The 17,169-nt window shown below is 46.3% G+C and overlaps 1 long non-coding RNA gene across 2 annotated transcripts in view; it reads right to left on the minus strand.

The window, feature by feature from the left end:
* LOC140074727 (uncharacterized) overlaps window positions 1-17,169 on the minus strand; it is a 508,369-nt gene that overhangs the window by 490,065 nt on the left and 1,135 nt on the right. The window lies entirely within an intron of this gene.

Genomic DNA, 17,169 nt, shown 5'->3' on the forward strand with positions numbered 1-17,169 from the left:
ATCACAATTATACACAAAGAGGGGAAAGGCCCCAAACAATGTGACAGTTACCGCCCTATCTCGCTTCTCAACACTGATTTGAAGTGGTGGGCCAAAGCAATGGCAGAGCGACTAAAAACCATCCTACCAGAGCTTATAGACCAAGACCAAACTGGCTTTGTAGCAGGGAGACAAGGAAGGGACAATACCTGTAGGGGGATATGCATCATAGAACTAGCCACCCTGTCCTCTTTTGGTATACCAGACCAATTCAGTCAGGCAATAATGTCACTTTATAAAGCACCCTCAGCCCGTATAAAAGTTAATGGCACCTTGTCTCACCGATTCAGCATCAAAAACGGGACCAGACAGGGATGTCCCCTTACCCCTTCAGTATTTATCCTAGTAATGAAGACACTGATTAGGAAAATAAAATCTACATCCTTAATTAAAGGATTCCAAATAGGAGAATTCTCACACAAGACAGCTGCCTTCGCAGACGATCTGCTAATAATAACAACAAACCCTACCACCTCCCTCCCTATCATTACTGATTAATTTACTGAATTTGGGGAAGTTTCCAACTTCAAAATCAACTTCTAAAAATCAGAGATCTTGAACATCACTCTCCCCGAACGGGAAGCCCTAGTCCTACAAAGCAATTCTCCATATAAATGGCAAAAACATACTATTAAATACCTGGGAGTCCAGATCTCCCCGGAAGTGGGCAGGTTACGCGAACTCAATTACACACCCATACTCTCCCACATAGAGGAACAACTAGCCCAACTAAAAGTCCCATATATGTCGTAGTGGGGCAGAAAAAATTAAAGACATACATTCTACCTAAACTTTTGTACTTATATCAGACAATACCCATCAAACTCCCAAGATCCTTTTTTACAAAAATGATGAGAATTTTCAAAAACTTTCTCTGGCAGGGCAAGAGAGCCAGGCTCCCTCTAAAACTCCTATAGCAATGAGCTAGGTTTGGAGGAATAGGATATCCAGACATGCTCAGATATTACCAGGCTACGCAAATAGCCAGAGTGATCTCCATTACACAATCACTAGACTCGACACTATACAACTCACTTGAAACCCACACAATGACGGAAGGAGAAAAAGTTAGGCTTTGGGGATTCGCACCAGCAAATTGCCACAGTCACCTGTTGAGCCCCCTTCATGTAGTTATGTTCCAAACCATGCGTGACATAAGAGATAAGCTACCCAGGAGGACCGATACCATACGAAATATTGCCCATGAGCTTGCTCCCCTTTGTGGTATACCCAGAAAGAGGACATACAGACTCTTTCTGGAAACACTTACACCAATACACAATATCCTCCTCCTTCCTGCAGGGAGAAAAAGTAGATGAACATTATCTATTTAGGAAAACAGGGTTACTCCTCAAAAACTTCATACATATACAGTACATAGTTTTTTTAGAAAATTTCAGAATATGCCTCAAAAGACAGAGCAAGCGGCTGAATGGTTAGTTGCACTAACAAATAAGAGACCCATATACAAACAACTTTTATCAAGCTGCTATGAGGCAGTTTTGAAGCTGAATACACCTGGAACACCTTCATATATACGACAATGGGAAAGGGAGCTTCAGACTACATTCTCCACGGATTAGATAGATGCTCTAATGGTGAATTCCAATGGATTCTCTAGGTGTACAAGAATCAAAGAGAATCACTATAAAGTCGCAACGAGATGGTATAAAACGCCTTCGTGGTTGCATAGAATTTACCCGGACATCCCAAGCAATTGTTGGAGATGTGGCTTAGACACTGGAAATACGACACACATTTGGTGGTCCTGCCCAGTTATAACTGATTTCTGGGATGCAGTCCTAGAAGCTACCGGGAAAATATGTAAAATGGTAGTCCCTAAATCACTAAAAACAATCCTCCTAGGCATACCTGATCAAAACTTTATAATTAAAGATGAGCGAAAACACTCGTCCGAGCTTGATGCTCGTTCGAGCTTTAACGTACTCGAAACTGCTCGTTGCTCGGACGAGTATTTCGCCAGCTCGAGAAAATGGGATCTCCCGCCGTTGTGATTTTTGGAGGCCAGAAACAGAACCAAGCACAAGCCAGGAGACTCTGCACTCCACCCAGCATGGCATGGTACCCTTACACGTCGATAGCAGTGGTTGGCTGGCCAGATCAGGTGACCCTGGAATAGACTAGCCCCTGCCCGCGCTGCTCGTATCATTCTCTGTCTGGATGCCGTTAGGGAGAGAGCTGCTGCTGGTCAGGGAAAGCGTTAGGGTGTTCTATTAGAATAGTGTTAGGCAGGAGTGATTCTACAAGAACCCAACAGCCCTTCTTAGGGCTACAATAACGTTATATATTTACTTTTTTTTGGTTTGCTTGTGGCTGGGCTTGCTGCCACTAGTAGTGCAGTTAGTACCATATTGTGAGGAATTTGCAGGGAGACTTGCCACTGTTGTGTTTAGCTCTTAGTGACACACATATCCACCTCAAACACTGAAGTGGGACAATTTATTAGGGGTTTGATTTGAATTAGGTACAGTCTGCTGATTTTTTTTTTTTTTACGTTTATTTACTTTTATAACTCAAAGTCATTAGACACAGCAAAAAATCCAGTTGTGTGCTGTCAGTGTAGGTTAGAAACTAGCCATAGCAATAGGATATAGCATCATTTTGTTTAAAAAAACAAAAAAAACAAAACACACACAAAAAAAAAAATTTTAAGTTTACACTAATTTTGAAAATGTTTAACCCGAGGGCTAGGGGTAGAGGACGAGGGCATGGACATGGGCGTCCAACTACTGCAGGGGTCAGAGGCCGTGGTCCTGGGCGGGGTGAGACACCACCTGCTGATGAGGGAGCAGGGGAACGCCGCAGAGCTACACTCCCTAGGTTCATGTCTGAAGTTACTGGGACTCATGGTAGAGCACTGTTGAGGGCAGGACAGTGCGAACAGGTGATGTCGTGGATTGCGGACAATGCTTCTAGCCATTTGTCCACCAGTCAGTCTTCCACGCAGTCCACCCATGTCACCGAAATCAGCACTCCTCCACCTCAGCTTCCTTCCCCCCAGTCTGCCCCCTCCCAGGAAAATTTGGCATTTGAACCGGCATACTCTGAGGAACTGTTTTCTGGACCCTTCCCACAGTCACAAACCACTTGTCCGGTTGCTGCTGAGCTATTTTCCGATGCCCAGGTTTTCCACCGGTCGCAGTCTGTGGGTGATGATGACATTATTGACGTAGTGGAAGAAGTGTGTAAAGAGGTGTCGGACGATGAGGAGACACAATTGTCAGACAGTGGTGAAGTTGCTGTCAGGGCAGGAAGTCCGAGGGGGGAGCAGACTGAGGGATTGGAGGATGATGAGGTGACAGACCGAATCTGGGTTGATAGGCCCGAGTGAACACAGTGCTTCTGAGATGGAGGCAAGTCCTATACCAGAACAGGTAGGAAGAGGCAGCGATGGGGCCCGACGGAGAGGCAGAGCCAGAGCTGGTGCATCAAATGTAATACAAACCAAATGTTTCACGTAGTTAAGCTCCCGTGGCGAGGAATAGATTTTCAGAAGTCTGGAGGTTCTTTAAAGAAACACTGGATGACCGACGGACTGTGGTGTGCAACCTGTGCCAAACCAGGATGAGCAGGGGTTCCACCACTACTAGCTTAACTACCACCAGTATGCGCAGGCATATGAATGCTAAGCACCCCACTCAATGGCACCAAGCCCGTTAACCTCCGGCCGGGCACACCACTGCTCCTTCCCCTGTGTCATCTGCTAGTCAGCCCCCTGCCCAGGACCCCGGCCCAAACATCTCCCGTGTGAAAACCCCATCTTCGCCTCCACGATCCTCCACAGCATCCACCAGCATTCAGCTCTCCATACCCCAGACGCTGGAGCGCAAAAGGAAGTATAGTGCAACCCACCCACACGCCCAAGCCCTCAACGTCCACATCTCCAAACTGCTTAGCCTGGAGATGCTGCCCCATAGGCTGGTAGAGACTGAGGCCTTTCGAAACCTCATGACGGCGGCCGCCCCTCGGTATTCGGTCCCCAGCCGCCACTACTTTTCCCGATGTGCCGTCCCAGCCCTGCACAAGCACGTGTCAGACAACATCATCCGTGCCCTGAACAACGCCGTTTCTGACAAGGTCCCCTTGACCACGGACAAGTGGACGAGTGCTGCCAGGCAGGGCCACTATATATCGCTGACGGCACATTGGGTTAACTTGGTGGAGGCTGGGACCGAGTCTGACCCTGGTGCTGGTCATATACTGCCGATGCCGAAAATTGCGGGGCCTACCTCGGTCCAGGTCTCAAAGGCCTACTATGCCTCCTCCTCCTCCCACCCCTCCTCCGAATTACCATCCGTGGGCATGGCACCATCAGTCGGTAGCTCTAGGCACACCAGTAGTGCCATCGCTAAGTGACAGCAGGCGGTGTTCAAACTGCTGAGCCTAGGCAATAAAAGGCACACCGCCCAAGAGCTAAATCAGGGCATCATGGCGCAGACTGATCTGTGGCTGGCACCGCTGAACCTGAAGCCAGGCATGGTTGTGTGTGACAACGGCCGTAACCTGGTGGCGGCTCTGCAACTCGGCAGACTGACACATGTGCCATGCCTGGCCCATGTGTTAAATCTCATAGATTAGCTTTTCCTCAAGACATACCCCAATCTGTCTGATTTGCTTACGAAGGCGCGCCGCATCTGTGCACCTTTCCGGAAGTCCAGCACAGATGCTGCCACTCTCAGGGCAGCGTAGCGCCGCCTCCAACTGCCCGCTCACCGACTGTTTTGCGACGTGCCCACAAGGTGGAATTTAACTTTAACCATGTTATCCAGAGTTTACCAGCAGCGCAGAGCGATTGTAGACTGCCAGATGTCAACTTCCACCAGAACTGGTAGTCAGGTCAGTCAGCTTCCTCAAGTCTACAATGAGGAGTGGACGTGGATGTCTGATATCTATCAGGTGCTGAGTAACTTTGAGGAGTCAAAACAGATGGTCAGCGGCGATGCCGCCATCATCAGCCTCACCATCCCGCTGCTTGGCCTGTAGAAAAACTCTCTGGTCAGCATGAATTCGGAAGCTTTGCGCTCGTCACAAGAGACGGGGGAAGAAGATTCCCTTGTTGATAGTCAAAGCACCCTCAGGTCTGTTTCTCAGCGCATATCAGAGGAGGTGGAGGAGGAGAATGTTGGCGAGACAGAAGAGGGGACCATTGTTCAGTCCTTCACTGTTCAGCGTGTATGGGCAGAAGAAGAGGAGTTGGAGGAGGAAATCTAGAGTCAGGCCAGTGAGGGGAGTGAATTCTTGCGCGTTGGTACTCTGGCGCATATGGCAGATTTCATGCTAGGCTGCCTATCCCGTGACCCTCGCGTTCAAAGAATTTATTCCAGCACCGATTACTGGGTATTCACTCTACAAGCAAAATCTTTCCACTCTCATCCCTGGAGAGGAAAGGAGTGTGAGAATGCATGAATACCAGCAGGCCCTGGTGCACAAGCTGAAATAGTATTTCCCTTCTGACAGCGCTAGCGGCAGAGGGCCTACTTGTGCAGGACAAGTAGTGAGGGAGAGTAGGTGAGCAGGCAGCTTGTCCAGCACTGGCAGGGGTACGCTTTACAAGGCCTTTGCCAGTTTTATGTCACCCCAGCAAGACACTGTCACCTGTCCCCAGTCTCGGCAGATTAGGGCTGATCTTTACAGAAAGATGGTGAGGGAGTACGTAGCTGACCATACCATCGTCCTAAATTATCACACAGCTCCCTACAACTACTGGGTTTCAAAGCTGGACATGTGGCACGAACTGGCGCTGTACGCCTTGGAGGTTCTTGCCTGCCCTGCCGCTAGCGTGTTGTCCGAGTGGTTTCTCAGTACAGCTGGTGGCATCATCACCGATAAGCGTACACACCTGTCGACTGACAGCGCTGACAGGCTGACGCTTTTCAAGATGAATAAAGCCTGGATTTCTAAGGATTTCTATTCTCCACCAGGTGAAAGAAGCTCAACCTGAATAATGTATGCATTCCTCCTCCTCATTGTCCTCCTTCTCCTCCTCTTTGTACACTAAACAGAGGAAACTGGCTAATTTTGCCAGGGCCAACTGGCTCTAGCTATAGTACTCTATGTATTTAATTTTGCTGGAGGGCCACCTACCCGGTCCTCTGTTTTAAAAAATTTTTGGGAGTGCCACATACAGGCACTCAATCTATTTAATTTTTCTGGAGGACCACCTACCTGCTCCTCTGGTTTGAAAACTTTTTTTGGACTGCCACATACAGGCACTATCCAAATTAAATTGTCTCCATAGCAGCCTCCACACGTCGTCTTTTTAGCTGCCTCCACATGTCGTCTCCATTGCTACCCCCACACGTCATCACCATAGCTGCCTCCAAAAGTCGTCCATATAGCTGCCTCCATACATCGTCCCCTTAGCAAACGAGCTGTGTCAGGCAGAATTTTGGGTTGTTTTCATTGCTTCCACATCAAACTGCTGTGTTATCCACAAAATATACTGGCAAACTTTTATCATTTACTGATATTATTTCAGCGCTTCTTGCGCATCTGTTTACATTCCCCTCACCCGCCATAACCCAAACTTATAAGAACACTACTACACTTGATCTTATACAAAAGGTTCTTAGAAGTGCTGTTTGGGGAGTAGCCGAGAGACAGGGGCTTGGATAGGCGAAAACTCGCCTGGCAGCGGAGCGCCAGCTCCATCCCAAGATCCAACTAACATAGTTTTAACTGCAGCACCTTTAATCTACTACTACATCACTGCCTCCTTATCAAACGAGCTGTGTCAGGCAGAATCAGGTGTTTCACCAGATACATAGTGGAACTCGGCCCATCTGTTGCCACCATGCTGGAGACCTGAAGTTGCAATCATAGCAGCGCCATATGGATGCCCCATACTGTCCCTCTTAATCATGGCTGCCTCCACATGTAGTCCCCTTATCACAAGAGCTGTGTCAGGCTCATTTTTTGGGTGTTTTACCAGATACGTTATGGAACTTGGTCACTATGTCGCCACCATGCTGTGTTATCGACTAAATATACCGTCAACCTTTTGTTCACATAGGAAATCATTTCATCGCTTCTTTCTCACCTCCTTTGGTGAAGCCTGAGTCCATTTAGGGTATGTCGCCATGACACTCTCTAGCCTGCCGCTGCCTCTGCAGCCTATAGTGTTAGGGTCAATTATTGCATGTTTTAGATGTCTAGCCTCATTCGGTCACTCTGTCATGGCCATGCTGTTGCCCATAATTTTGGCATAATGGTACGATTAAGCAGCCTCAGAGGCATCCATGCATGCTGCCCTTGCTGTTTCCTGTCCATTTCAGTGGTGTTTCCATCCTTTTCTGAGGTTCCCAGGTGTTTGGCCAAGCTTCCCTGTGCAGAGCCTTGGTCCCCTCGAAAAATGCTCGAGTCTCCCATTGACTTCAATGGTGCTCGTTATTCGAGACAAGCACTCGAGCATCGGGAAAAGTTCGTCTCGAATAACGAGCACCCGAGCATTTTAGTACTCGCTCATCTCTAATTGTGAATATTATTAAAATACCTTTTTAATTTTTTTATTCAATAAAAAGTGAATTTTATGAAATCATTCTCCAAGCCTGGATGCTGGAGTTGCTATTAGACTTTTTTTTCCTTTGGCGTATACATGTGCCACAGGTACCCTGCAGCCATATGCCACACTTCAATTTCCTGCAAGCCACAAAAGTGAATTAAAGGGGTTTTCCTGAGGTTGAAAAATACAGCTGCTTTCTTTCGAAAACAGCCCAACACCTGACCATGGCACTGTTTTTGGAAGAAAGCAGCCGGGAGAACCACTTTATGACAACTATAGGTCCTGGGCTATATAAAAGTTGTTGGTCCCCATGAGACACCGGCCACATTAACATAACCATAAATGGCTGCATAAACAGCAGCTAGTGCACAGCCACTGTAAAGGTGTACTATACATGCTCAAGGTGAAGACAACATTGCATCGTGCCCCAACCGTGTGTTGGTGCACCATAAACTATAATGCAAGACCTCTTTCTGCCTATTTCTGATCCTATTACTGCCTACAGCTGCTCAGGCGCCTACCCATATCGCCCTAATTAAGATCCACCATTGTGCAGCAGTCATGTCCCTTGCAGCCATTTGCAGCACCCATGTACCTCATTCTTTTCATAGTCAAACCCATCTCTAAAAGATGGGTCTCCGTGCAAGATCAATGTAAAAGAGAGAAAAGTGAGAAAGAAACGCACGAAAGTGGCAAAAATCAGAAAAGGCAAGACTTATATTTGAAATATCTTCAATTTCTAGACCCTATGGGGGAACGCAAGTATTGTGATTAATAATTTTTTCTAGCATATCTGTATATACATTGAATACCCCTTCTGCAAGGTACAAGTGAATGCCTTTCAACCTTGCAGAATACCATTCATGCATGCACAACATGAATGACCTTTTGTAAAGGGAAAGGGAGTTCCTTTCTACCTTGCAGAATGCCATCCCTGTATGGCTTGTGTATTCTTTTCAAAAGGTAGGGAGTAATTCTATCCCAGGTCAGACCTTGGGTACTAAGCCCCTGAGGGACAGTGTGTCATTGCGCTGTGCTACCAGCCACCAGGATATATTAGGAGGCTACAGACTTCAAATAGATGAAGAAGGTGCCAAGAAATGGACAGAATATCATATTCTGGTGAAATTAGCACCTGTGAGTGAAAAATGTCCCACATGGTATGTTACTAGACAAAATGGTGGGAATTAAGACAGACTTTCTAAATGCCAGTATTAAAATTCCCCCTGCTGGCCATCCAGCACCTGTTGTTTCACTAACAGGCTCCGTCCTCTTAGAGAATATGGCTGCAAACTCTGCAAGTGCCAACGTTTTGCATTCCCCGCTCTCTGCCTCCACTTGCCCATAGTGGCAAGAGGGTGTGAGGGTGGCCAAAAATTAATGGGAGAAGGAGATTCATGTGATTTTTCAGAAAACTGGCAGGGAAGCCATAATGAGTCTCCCCCTAAATGCAGTAAAATGTGCAACTAAACAACACCCCCATAGTTTACCCCCCCCCCCCCAAAAAAAAAAAATCATTCATTCATTTTATTTATTTGGGGAAAATAACCCACAATCCAAATATGGGTCAAAAAAGTGTTACGCTCGCAACCCATGGGGCCTCATCTCTTGGGAGCCCCTACACTAATTAGCCAAAATAACAATTTCAAAAATAAAAAACTAAAACAGCAAGTCCAAAGCCTTAACCTCTCATAACAGCATCCATCTGCTGGGGAATTACACCCTCTGAAGACACTAAATAGGAGGCAAACTGTTCACGCACAAACAGTCCTGTTGTTCCCGGTTATCCCTGGAGAGTGTTGTCTAGGGGGATAGACACTGTTGGATGTTGTCCCTCGAGGTCATCATCTGAAGCAACATTGTAGATCCAAAGGAAGTTTTGAAGAATAATGCAGGTTTGAATTACAACCTTCATGTTGTCTGGGTCCTTCTAAATCAAGTTAAGGAGCACCTGCTACTTGCTGCTCAGAATCCCAAAGACAAAGTCCACATACCGTCTTGCATTGGAGGACAGGCACTTGAAAACGTGCCCCAGTTCATCCAAACTATGCCAAGGAAATGGTCACAAAATATGACAGGAAAGTCCAAAGCCTTCATCAGTGATAACTAGAGATGAGCGAACATACTCGTCCGAGCTTGATGCTCGTTCGAGCATTAGCGTACTCGAAACTGCTCGTTGCTCGGACGAATACTTCGCCCGCTCGAGAAAATGGCAGCTCCCGCCGTTTTGCTTTTTGGCGGCCAGAAACAGAGCCAATCACAAGCCAGGAGACTCTGCACTCCACCCAGCATGACGTGGTACCCTTACACGTCGATAGCAGTGGTTGGCTGGCCAGATCAGGTGACCCTGGAAAAGACTAGCCCCTGCCTGCGCTGCTCGGATCATTCTGTGTCTGGATGCCGCTAGGGAGAGAGCTGCTGCTGGTCAGGGAAAGCGTTAGGGTGTTCTATTAGAATAGTGTTAGGCAGGAGTGATTCAACAAGAACCCAACAGCCCTTCTTAGGGCTACAATAACGTTATACTTTTTTTTTTTTGTTTGCTTGTGGCTGGGCTTGCTGGCACTAGTAGTGCAGCTAGTACCATATTGTGAGGAATTTGCAGGGGGACTTGCTACCGTTGTGTTTAGCTCTTAGTGACACACATATCCACCTCAAACACCAAAGTGGGAAAATTTATTAGGGGTTTGATTTCAATTAGGCACAGTCTGCCATTTACTTTTTATTTTATGTTTATTTTTTCATAACTCAGCGTCATCTCATCAGTGTGCTTTCATACTTGGCTAGAAAATAGCCATAGGAGAATCCAAACGGCTTACTTACGCCTACAGTAGCGTTATATATATTTGATTTCTGGTTGATCTGCTGGTGGCTGTCCTTGCTGCAGTGCATCTACTAGCAAATTGTGAGCAATTTGTAGTGAGAGTTGCGACCGCTGTGTTTTGCGCTTAGTGACGCACATATCCATCGCAAAGACCGAAGTGGGAAAATTTATTAGGGGTTGGATTTCAATTAGGCACAGTCTGCCATTTACTTTTTATTTTACGTTTATTTTTTCATAACTCAGCGTCATCTCATCTGGCATAGCAGTGTGCTTTCATACTTGGCCAGAAAATAGCCATAGCAATAGGATAGCATTGTTTGGTTTTAAAAACTAAAAAACAAAAAAAAAACTAAAAAACACAAAAAAACACAAAAAAAAGTAAAAAAAAAATTAAAGTTATAACTTTCATTTTCAAAATGTTTAACCCGAGGGCTAGGGGTAGAGGACGAGGGCGGGGACGTGGGCGTCCAACTACTGCAGGAATCAGAGGCCGTGGTCCTGGGCGGGGTGAGACACCACCTGCTGATGAGGGAGCAGGGGAACGCCGCAGAGCTACACTCCCTAGGTTCATGTCTGAAGTTACTGGGACTCGTGGTAGAGCACTGTTGAGGCCAAAACAGTGCGAACAGGTGATGTCGTGGATTGCCGACAATGCTTCGAGCAATTTGTCCACCAGTCAGTCTTCCACGCAGTCCACCCATGTCACCGAAATCGGCACTCCTCCAGCTCCTGCACCTCAGCCTCCTCCCCCCCAGTCTGCCCCCTCCCAGCAAAATTTGCCATTTGAACCGGCATACTCAGAGGAACTGTTTTCTGGACCCTTCCCACAGTCACAAACCACTTGTCCGGTTCAGGTGTTTCAGGCATACTATGCCTCCTCCTCCTCCCACCCCTCCTCCTCCGAACTACCATCCGTGGGCATGGCGCCATCAGTCGGTAGCTCTAGGCACAGCAGCAGTGCCGTCGCTAAGCGACAGCAGGCGGTGCTCAAACTGCTGAGCCTAGGCGATAAAAGGCACACCGCCCAAGAACTATTACAGGGCATCACCGCGCAGACTGATCTGTGGCTGGCACCGCTGAACCTGAAGCCAGGCATGGTTGTGTGTGACAACGGCCGTAACCTGGTGGCGGCTCTGCAACTCGGCAGACTGACACATGTGCCATGCCTGGCCCATGTGTTAAATCTGATAGTTCAGCGTTTCCTCAAGACATACCCCAATCTGTCTGATTTGCTCACGAAGGTGCGCCGCATCTGTGCGCATTTCAGGAAGTCCAGCACAGATGCTGCCACTCTCAGGGCAGCGCAGCGCCGCCTCCAACTGCCCGCTCACCGACTGTTGTGCGACGTGCCCACGAGGTGGAATTCAACACTGACCATGTTATCCAGAGTTTACCAGCAGCGCAGAGCGATTGTAGACTGCCAGATGTCAACTTCCACCAGAACTGGTAGTCAGGTCAGTCAGCTTCCTCAAGTCTACAATGAGGAGTGGACGTGGATGTCTGATATCTGTCAGGTGCTGAGTAACTTTGAGGAGTCAACACAGATGGTCAGTGGCGATGCCGCCATCATCAGCCTCACCATCCCGCTGCTTGGCCTGTTGAAAAAATCTCTGATCAGCATGAAGTCGGAAGCTTTGCGCTCGTCACAAGAGACGGGGGAAGAAGATTCCCTTGTTGATAGCCAAAGCACCCTTAGGTCTGTTTCTCAGCGCATATCGGAGGAGGTGGAGGAGGATGAGGAGGAAGAGGAGGAGAATGTTGGCGAGACACAAGAGGGGACCATTGTTGAGTCCTTCACTGTTCAGCGTGTATGGGCAGAAGAAGAGGAGTTGGAGGAGTTGGAGGAGGAGGAAATGGACAGTCAGGCCAGTGAGGGGAGTGAATTCTTACGCATATGGCAGATTTCATGCTAGGCTGCCTATCCCGTGACCCTCGCGTTCAAAGAATTTATTCCAGCACCGATTACTGGGTGTTCACTCTCCTGGACCCACGGTACAAGCAAAATCTTTCCACTCTCATCCCTGGAGAGGAAAGGAGTGTGAGAATGCATGAATACCAGCAGGCCCTGGTGCACAAGCTGAAACAGTATTTCCCTTCTGACAGCGCTAGCGGCAGAGTGCGTAGTTCTGCGGGACAAGTAGCGAGGGAGAGTAGGCGAGCAGGCAGCTTGTCCAGCACTGGCAAGGGTACGCTTTACAAGGCTTTTGCCAGCTTTATGTCACCCCAGCAAGACACTGTCACCTGTCCCCAGTCTCGGCAGAGTAGGGCTGATCTTTACAGAAAGATGGTGAGGGAGTACGTAGCTGACCATACCATCGTCCTAAATGATCACACAGCTCCCTACAACTACTGGGTTTCAAAGCTGGACATGTGGCACGAACTGGCGCTCTACGCCTTGGAGGTTCTTGCCTGCCCTGCCGCTAGCGTCTTGTCCGAGCGGGTTTTCAGTGCAGCTGGTGGCATCATCACCGATAAGCGTACACGCCTGTCGACTGACAGTGCTGACAGGCTGACGCTTATTAAGATGAATAAAGCCTGGATTTCTCATAATTTCCAATCTCCACCAGAAGCTCAACCTGAATAATTTATCCACTCCTCCTCCTCCTCATTTTCCTCCTTCTCCTCCTCTTTGTACAGTAAAGCAGAGGAAACTGGCTATTTTTTGACAGGGCCCACTGGCTCTAGCTATAGTACTTTATGCATTTAATTTTTCTGGAGGGCCACCGACCCGGTCCTCTGTTTTAAACAATTTTTGTGAGTGCCACATACAGGCACTCAATCTATTCCATTTTTCTGGAGGGCCACCTACCTGCTCCTTTGGTTTGAAAACTTTTTGGGACTGCCACATACAGGCACTCAATCTATTCCATTTTTCTGGAGGGCCACCTACCTGCTCCTCTGGTTTGAAAACTTTTTTGGACTGCCACATACAGGCACTCAATCTATTCCATTTTTCTGGAGGGCCACCTACCTGCTCCTCTGGTTTGAAAACTTTTTTGGACTGCCACATACAGGCACTCAATCTATTCCATTTTTCTGGAGGGCCACCTACCTGCTCCTCTGGTTTGAAAACTTTTTTGGACTGCCACATACAGGCACTATCCAAATTAAATTGTCTCCATAGCAGCCTCCACACGTTGTCTCCATTGCTACCTCCAAAAGTCGTCCATATAGCTGCCTCCATACATCGTCCCTTTATCAAACGAGGTGTGTCAGGCAGAAATTTGGGTTGTTTTCATGGATTCCACATCAAAGTTGTTAACTTTGTCGCCACCCAGCTGTGTTATCCAAAAAATATACTGGCAAACTTTTATCATTTACCAATATTATTTCAGCGCTACTGTTTACATTCCCCTCACCCGCCATATCCTAAACTTATAAGAACGCTACTACACTTGATCTTATACAAAAGGTTCTTAGAAGTGCTGTTTGGGGAGTAGCCTAGAGACACAGGCTTGGATTGGCGAAAGCTCGCCTGGCAGCGGAGCGCCAGCTCCATGCCAAGATCCAACTAACATAGTTTTAACTGCAGCACCTTTAATCTACTACTAGTTCACTGCCTCCATACATGGTCCCCTTATCAAACGAGCTGAGTCAGGCAGAATTTTGGGTTGTTTTCATGGCTTCCATGTTAACTTTGTCGCCACCCTGCTGTGTAATCCACAAAATATACTGGCAAACTTTTATCATGTACCGATATTATTTGAGCGCTTCTTGCTCACCTCCTTTGGTTCCTCTCTGCCACCCATTGGTTTGAAGCCTGAGTCCATTTAGGGTATGTCGCCATGCCACTCTCTAGCCTGCCGCTGCTGCCGCTGCCTCTGCATGCCGTCCCCTATAGTGTCAGGGTCAATTATTGGATGTTTTAGATGCTATCTAGCTTCATTCTGTCACTCTGTCATGGCCATGCTGTTGCCCATAATTTTGGCATAATGGTGCGATTAAGCAGCCTCAGAGGCATCCATGCATGCTGCCCCTGCTGTTTCCTGTCCATTTTCGTGGTGTTTCCATCCTTTTCTGAGGTTCCCAGGTGTTTGGCCAAGCTTCCCTGTGCAGAGCCTTGGTCCCCTTGAAAAATGCTCGAGTCTCCCATTGACTTCAATGGGGCTCGTTATTCGAGACGAGCACTCGAGCATCGGGAAAAGTTCGTCTCGAATAACGAGTACCCGAGCATTTTAGTGCTCGCTCATCTCTAGTGATAACATATGGTGCAGGAGGTCCAGTAAATCCGGCAAACATTTTGGCTCTGGCACGGCGAGCTGGTTGGAGAAAAGCCAGCCACCCATTCTGGAAGCCTTGAAGACTGCTTCTTCAGCAGAGCACCCATAGGCCCCAATTTCCACAATTACAAACTTGAATTCACTGTCAGCCAAAGCAAATAAGACCACTGAAAAGTACTGCTGATAATTGAAAAATTGGGACCCAGTTTGAGCCAGCTTCTTCACATGAATGTGTTTCCCTTCCAGCACCCCAGTGTCATAGAGAAATCGTGTTGGCTTCTGTAAACCATCAGACTTCCAGATCTAGTCATTACCAGTCTTTGCCGGCTCAGACATCACTGCAGTTCTCAGTCGCTCCAAATTCACTTCACAGGTTGCTCCCACAATCAGCAGAATGGTGGAAACACGCAGAAGGAACAGCGGTGCAGTGAAAAAAATGATTTCCCCATGGCAAGAAACCTAGAAAATGATAAAGATAATCATTAATGATTAAAAAGATTAAAAAATAAATATATATATATATATATATATATAAAACTTACCCCAGTGCCCTGATGAGGCTCTCCTCATTAGTGATGAATTGTCTAATGTTGGTATAGTAGACAGTCAAAAGATGGACTGGACATCCAAACGTAGTTATGAAACTTGTCCAGATGCTTCCATCAGTCAACATATATATATGGATTCATACAGCAAGTAAATACAGGACTGACTAAATCATACGTTTGTGTGAAAGCAGCCTAACTTCACAGCAAATTTAGTTTTTGGATTTAGTCATACAAGTGAATAATTCTGAAACATTCCTTACTACTGGCACATACTTTAAGAGTGTGGTTGTTAGTTTTCTCAAATAAACTAGTGCCTACTCCAAAACGTAGAATCTCCCATCCTCCCATACATAACATATACAGCTACTGACAGTTTTCCATAGGACCCTATTAACTGACTCCCTCTTAGCTAAAAATTGATTCCCTTACATCCACATAAACCAACTTTATGTATTATATTCCCTGGCATCAGAAAAGGGTTATCCTGCTTGGCCAATCCCTTCCATCTACTCCTCCCCATGTCCCATTGTCTATTCTCAACATGCTGTGTGACCAGTGTGACATCAAACTGTACACTATGAATATATCGGATCACATGAAATAACAACAGCCTCAATGGACTTATACACCTCCCCACCGTGATTTCATGTGATCAGATATGTGGTAGACATTTGAAACCAACAAGAAGGAACAGGGCACAAGGGGAGGAAAAGGGGAGAAGACAGCAAATAACATCCATATCATGCTAGATCCCCAACTTTATGCCTAAGTGACACCCCTCACATGACATACGCATCCAGTCTGATACCTCAGAAAGTTAATGAAACCAATGGTATCCCCCAACAATTGGTAGAAAGAGAGGAAAGACTAATTTGTAGTGAATGTATAAAAAGTTGAAGCTTTATTTATACAGCATAAAAAACATATAGTACAACAAACACATAACAAAGAGTCACAGAAGAATTACAGTCAAGAACCGGGACAGTAAGGGAACATAATAGTATAGAATTCTTACAAAAGACTGGATCAGTATATATAAAAGAGAGAACCTCTTAGATAAATGCTGATAAGTCAATGTATACACTTTGATGCTTATTAATTTTTTAATGTTTTGTTTAGACCCTATATATAGGTATATATACTTGTATATATTTTATGTTTTATTAGTATCATGCACAAATGTATTTTTACACCAATATAAATTTTTGTCAATAATGTTATATATTAACAATGAGGTTTATTCGGGTCAGATCGTGCAAAATAACCATATATGGGCGGACGACAATGTGCTATCTATATTAATTATTCCTGTGCACCATGCACTTTAATTTTTGTATATAGGAGGTATACTATTGCAGAGGTATTTTATATTCCAACTAATTAAATTAAGAAAAGCCTATGGTACCCCTCAAAAAGAGGGGAAAAGATATGAGGCAAAAAAGGGTACTGGCATGGTTAAAAAAGACAAAATTTTATTAGATGTATAGTTAAAATACATAGCCATATTTAAACATATTAGGTAGAGAAGTTACAAGATAACAGGGTTATAAGGTGACAATACAGCAGAAAAAGCAGTCATACCCGGACACAGCACTTAAACCAAAGGTAAGCCAAATTGAATGGAATCATGTTTAGAGACTGAGGGTAAGCAAAATGAAAAAGATGCAAGTGCATTGGTAATGGCATAGCAACGCTAATGCCTTGTATAGACTACGTAGAGTGGAACAGCAACATCAGTCCTTACCGTGTGGGTAATTGGTAGTGCGAAGTGTCCGGGGATGACCGCCGCGGAGGGGGCGGAGGTCATCCCCGGACACTTCGCACTACCAATTACCCACACAGGGGCCTACCATTGCAATAGCAATCTATGCCTAACATTGCACATATCCGTTAGTTAGTTTTATTAATTGTGCCTTGGACCTCATGAATTCCCATGCACCCTCCAATAGGTGGGACACACATGCCAAACACGTAAGGAACGTATAAATACCCACATCATGGCAGGATATTGACCAGTAT

Source organism: Engystomops pustulosus, chromosome 8 (genome assembly GCF_040894005.1).
Source record: "Engystomops pustulosus chromosome 8, aEngPut4.maternal, whole genome shotgun sequence".
Classification (NCBI taxonomy): domain Eukaryota; kingdom Metazoa; phylum Chordata; class Amphibia; order Anura; family Leptodactylidae; genus Engystomops; species Engystomops pustulosus.